The following is a 6,205-nucleotide window of genomic DNA, read 5'->3' as shown; positions in this document are numbered from 1 at the left end:
GGACTAAGAAAACCCTCTGGCATTTTATCTGGAGCTTTTGGTGGCGTACCCCAAGGTTGTCATGTGGCTATGCACCGAACCAACCTGCATTGGGCCAGGTAGCACCATGATCTTTTCCTATAGCCTCCCCTAGGATGCGAGCCTCTATGAACACGAAGCATGACAGGAAACATGAAGGACACGGAGTCTTAGCACTCAGAAGTGCCCAAGTAATCATCTCCACAGCCTCTGGAAGCATATGCCTGATACTTGTCGTGCATTGTGGGTGTAGGAGCCGCTCTGCCTGCAACTTGACACATTGTGCCACCCTCTGACAAGTTCTAGGGTAGCCAAAACTTCAATCAACAGCATGACGTGGTAGGTGAAAGCCAGTTTTTGTTTTTGTTGGACTGAGTCCATTAAAACTAAGGAGACCAAGAAAATATCCACAACATGTAATGAAGAGTGCATCATGGATCCGATAACCCACTGAAAAGGGTCTCCCCAACGTAAAAAGGCAACATTTTAAGAAAATATTTTTTAAGGAACCTTCTGTTGATTGGAGGCATAGGCCGGGCTCCCTGGGAATCAACCAGCTGGTATGCACCCCTGTCATAGACTTTCTCGACGACATATGGTCCTTCCCATTTTGTCTCGAACTTCCCCTTCGTCTTGTGCGTGATGACAATGGGTCGACGGAGCACGAGGACCAACTCGCCCTTCCAGAATACGCGCTGCTTGACGAACTTGTCGTAGGCTCTCACCATGTTCTGGCGGTAGAGCTCCAGGTTTTGCAGGGCATGAAGTCGCTCCTCTTCAAGGGCGTCGAGCTCCTGGAAACGAAGTTTTACCTGTTCATCTTGGGTGAGTCCTTCCTGGAGAGACACCCGTAAAGAGGGTAGCTGGAGTTCCAGTTACAGTACGGCTTCACTCCCATAAACGAGAGAGAATGGAGTAGCCTGTGTCGAGGTACGGACTGTAATGTGGTACGCCCATAAGGACTCGAAGAGACGATCATGCCAGTCTCTCTTGTGTTTTTGTCACCGTCTTCTTGAGTATCTTGCCGAGCGTCTTGTTGAAGGCTTCGATCGCCCCGTTGGCTTGAGGGTAGTAGCCGGTGGAGTAGTTCCACTTGATCTTGTACTTCTCCATGAACGTGTACTTCTTGTTGGACTTGAATGCCTTGGCATTGTCAGAGGTGATGCGGTGTGGAATCCCAAAGCGATATATGATATTTTGCTCTAGGAACTTGATGACGTTGTCGCTCTTCACCTCCCGTAGTGGAACGGCTTCCACCCATTTGGAGAAGTAGTCCATCACGACGAGGATGAAACGATGCCCCTGGATGATGAAGGGTCAATGAGGCCGATGACGTCGATTCCCCAAGCATCAAATGGCCAAGAGAGAACTGTAGGATGAAGCGGGACCGGCGGCTGGTGCTTGAAGTCGCCAAGTACTTAACAGTTGTGGCATGACCTGGCGACTAGAAGGCAGTCCTCCATGACGCCGGGCCAATAGTATCCTGCAAGACGTATGCTATGATACATCTTTGCTCCTCCTTGGTGCCCGCCGCAGACTCCATGGTGCATCTCCTAGAGGATCTTCTCGGCTTCACCTCGACTGATGCACCGAAGTAGGACCTCCTGTCTATGAGACCGCCTGTATATAAGGACACTTGCTTCGTAAAGATAAAAGGGAAGTCGTCCTTGTAGTTGGCGTCTCGCGACGGGGTCGTCGGGGAGACTGCCATGCTTGAAGTAGTTGAGGAAGGGTTGCAGCCACTCGTCTTCCTCCATGGCATTCGTCATGATGGAGTTGACTTTGTACTCCGCCGGGATAAGCTCTAGAACAACTGGGAGGAGCCACCTTTCTTCAACATTTACCTACATGGTTTTCTTATCCGGGAGCACCAATGCTGCCGCTAGTTTTGCCAAGGCATCAGCACGCGCATTTTTGCTTCGCGGGACATGGAGCACTTCCACATGTTGAAATTTTTCCATGAGGTTCCAGGCCGCAGTGTAGTACGACACCGGTTCAGGCTTGCGAACTTCATAGATGTCGTTGACCTGACGAACAATGAGCTCGGAGTCACCAAAGGCCCGAAAGGAACGGACTTCCATGGAGAGTGCCAAGAGAAGGCCAAAGATGAGCGCCTCATACTCTACTTCATGATTTGAGCATTCCTCTTTGAGGAGGGAAAATGAGTGATACATCACCCCTCCTTGCGGCGTCTTGAACACCAAACCTGCACCTGCCCTTCGTCTTGGGGCTCCGTCAGCATCAGCGTCCATGCGGGAGGCGCCGTCGAAGTAGAGCTCCCACGATGTGTTGAGGTCGACGGTGAAGACCTCCTTGTCAGGAAGGTTGGTGATGAGAGGAGAATCATCTGGCACTGGGTGTGCCACGAGGAATTCCGCCAGGGCTTGCCCTTTGATCGCCTTCTGAGGGACAAAGGTGATATCGAACTCCATCATGAGAAGCGCCCATTTTCCCAATCGCCCCATGAGTGCGGGCTGACTTAGCACGTACCTTGCGGGATCCACTCTTGCGACGAGCTGGATTTGGTGCTTCATTGTGTAGTGCCTCAACTTCTTCAACGTGAAGATTAGGGCCAGGCATAATTTCTCTATTGCAGAGTAATTTCGCTCGGCCCCAACCATGGTGTGGCTCAAGTAGTAGTAGGCTAGTTCCTTCCCTTCGTCATAGTTTTGGGCGAACAAAGCACCTACCGAAGTAGGCTGTGCTGCAATGTATAGAATGAGTGGGCGCCCCTTTACAGGAGCTGCCAAGACAGGTGGATTAAGGAGGCACCTTTTGATATCATCAAAGCCACGTTGGCATCCCTCATCCCACACGAACGGAGCTCCTTTCTTCATGAGGCTCGAGAAGGGTTGGATGCGTCCGAAGAGGTTGGCGATGAAGCATCGGATGTACGCTAGCTTCCCCTGCAATGACCTCAACTCCTTGAGATCTTGGGGTGGTGGCATGTAGATGATGGCCTTGATCTTCTTAGGCTCGATCTCTATGCCTCGATGACGAACGACAAAGCCGAGGAAGAGGCCCGACTGAACACCGAAGGCACACTTCAACGGGTTCAACTTGAGTTGGTGTTGTCGTAGCCGCTCAAAGACCACTCGAAGATATCTAGATGATGCTCGCGTTCTTTGGTCTTGACCGCCATGTCGTCGATGTAGCACTCCCTCGGATGATGGATTAAATCACCAAGAATGCACGTCATGGCACGCTGGTACATTGCACCGGCATTCTTCAATCCGAACAGCATGACGATGTAGTAGAAGTTGCCCTTCGTGGTCCTAAAAGTGGTGTTGATGGCGTCATCTGGATCCGGTTGTAGCCTGATGAACCATCCATGAAGGATAGTGCGTCGTGTCCTGTGGTGGAGTCGACGACTATCTCCGGGATCGGCAAGGGAAAGTCATCTTTGGGGCAGGCTCGATTCAAGTCGTGGAAGTCCTGGCAAATTCATATCTGCCATTCTTCTTCTCCACCAGGACGATGTTGGCGAGCCATCGTGGATACTTGACCTATTTGATGAAACCTGCAGCGATTAGTTTGTCTACCTCAGTGATGACATTACCTTTGAGTTCCGGACACAAGCGTCACGGTTGCTACTTGACAGGACGAAATTGTGGGTCAATCGCCAGCTTGTAGGTGGTGACATGAGGGTCCAACCCCGGCATCTCCTTGTAGTTCCAGGCGAAGCAATCTCGGTACTCCATCAAGAAGCTTCAGTACTCTTCCCGCTCGTCTTTCGTTAGTGTGGCGCTAAAAAAAGTGGGGTGTGGATCGTCTTCAGTCTCGAGGTTGACCTGGACAAGCTCGTCGATGGTCGGCTGCCCCCCATCTTCGAGTTCTTGGGGTGCTGGTGTGGAGATGAACTCCTCATCAGCACTTGGCTCGCTATTGACAGGGTGTTGTTGATGAGGAACGATGGGCGAAGTGTCGGAGTCATCACTCGACGAGACCGACATGGCATGGCAGTTGACTCGTGCTCCTCCGTCGGGCTCCTCCCCTTCATCTGTAGAGACATCATAGGTGTAGCATTTCATTGCAGGGAGAGTTAGATCGCCAAGGACACATGTCATGGCATGCTGGTATGTTGCACCAGCATTCTTCAACCCGAAAGGCATGCTGGTGTTGTAGAAGTCTCCTTCTAGCATCGATCGCCCTTCGTCTTCTGGTTCTTGTGGTGTTGGCGCGCGGTCAAGCTTCCCTTCATCGCTAGGGGCGTCGAGATCGGTGTAGCCAAGCCCAAACTTTGGTTGGGCCTTTCCTTTTTGCTTGACGAGGGCTTCCGCTTGTCTCCACCATTCCTCACATATAGCCGGCGGTGGAGGCATCCTATTGTTTCGACAAAGAGTGATCCCGGCCTTCTCCAGCAAGTGAACCATCTTGGGCTCAGCCTTCATCGTGTGTAGCACCTCCTATTGGTCACTGCCATCCATTGCTTGACTCTTGACTAGGTTGCACTCCTAGCGTGCCGCACAGAGCAAGGTTCTTCTCACCTAGTTCATTTGCTTTGTCTGCCTCATGATGAAGCTTGTTAGCCTCCCCATCTTGGTCCAACCTGCTATCAGAGGGGACAAGAGGAGGATTCATGGGAACTGTTGCTTCTGGTTGGAGAGCAGCCTTGGATGTAGCCTCAGGAACCGCTTCGTTGTTCATGGAGGTCGTAGGCTTGGTTACTTCAATGTCGTCCATCGGCGTGGCCGACGGGAGCGGTGTCTTCGGGTCCTCCAATGGGGGTGGTGTCATGGCCGCATTCACCTATTCTCCATTTTTGGGGGGAAGGGATGAAGAAGGCATCTCCTTGCTCCTTTGTTATGCATTGCTTGTGGAGGACTTGCGCGGTTTCGGCACCAAATGACTGAGCAGGTAGTTATACCGCTCGTGTCGCTCTAAGTCGGGGGAGATGCAGAACCTGATTCTGTCATTTTCTTGAATGACCGCGCCATCGGGTCGTAGACATACCTGGGTGTGTCGAAGGACTAAGTCCTCGAGTTCATTATATAGAACTTGGCGGTTTCTCCAGCGCCTCTCGCGCTTGCGTTGGTTATCCGTCGGAATGCCGCCAGCCCTTAGTAGTACTGGTGGCGTGGGGAGAAGTGGTGGTGCAGGTCGTCGCACATATGAGGAAGTCCTGTCCATCAGTGCATGTAGTTGTGGACAATCTCCCCACCTGGGAGGAGAAGATGGCCGTGGTGGAAGCGTTGGTCGCGGAGGGTCCCGTGGTCGCTGTTGAATGGGTCGTGTGTTCCTTTCTTCCTCTTGGTGTCTTGACCACCGGTTCCAACATGGGGGCATGTTGGGATGTCTCCGTTGTTGAAAGTGTCGGGTTGGTGACGGTGGTCGTCGAGGTGCCAACGTGTGGCGCTCATGTTGAGGGCGATGACTCTGGGCTTGACGCCCGGTCCCACCTACACCTTGTGTTGGTGATGTGCTTGGTGCCGTTGGATCAAGTAGCCGCCTCTGGATTTTGTTCATCTGCTCTTGGAGTTGGCGAAATTCTCGCTACAGGTCTTCGTCATGTGGCGCTGGTGCTTCATGGCGAAGGACAGAAAACCTATTGTCATTGGTGAGAGATCATCCATCGACCGCTGAAGTGTGGAGGCATGGCGCCCATGCCCCCCGTCGAGTATCTTCAAGGTTGATGGAGACTGTAGGGCCCGATATAATAGGCTCCTTGTGTGAACGCCACTTCCAGAACTCCTTCATAATGGCCTAACTCACCAGCCGCTTGATCTTGGTTGGCTCGTACGCCCAGTCATCAAGGAACAAGTCGTACGGAGGGGCCTGGGTGCTCTGGTAAGTGAACACCTTGTCCTCGAAGTCCCTTGCTCCGAGGGACCAATCCTCCTTCGACACCATGCTCTGAGAAAGGCGTGAGGTAATCTGCTGGTGGAGTCACTATACCTTGCGATACTTGCTACTGTAGTTCCGAAGAGGGTGCGGGCTTTCCGACAAATGTGCGTTCGCCATGAGTTTCCGCAAGTTCTAGGTGATGGCCTCCAAACCTTCAAGCAGCTCGACCTCGGTGCGTCGGGGTGCTGTTCGTGAAGGCTCCAAGTGCGGAAATGGTGTAGGGGCGTGATGTGACGCCGCTCTTGCCTGCCTGTTGGCGGCCTTAGCGCGAAGGCGTTGAGCCGCCTCCACATCTCCTTTTATACCCACCCTTGTTGACTCCTTCAACATGACACGTGCCTCG

The sequence above is a fragment of the Triticum dicoccoides genome, chromosome 5A (assembly GCF_002162155.2).
Source record: "Triticum dicoccoides isolate Atlit2015 ecotype Zavitan chromosome 5A, WEW_v2.0, whole genome shotgun sequence".
Taxonomy (NCBI): domain Eukaryota; kingdom Viridiplantae; phylum Streptophyta; class Magnoliopsida; order Poales; family Poaceae; genus Triticum; species Triticum dicoccoides.
Note: the sequence above shows the minus strand (reverse complement) of the source record.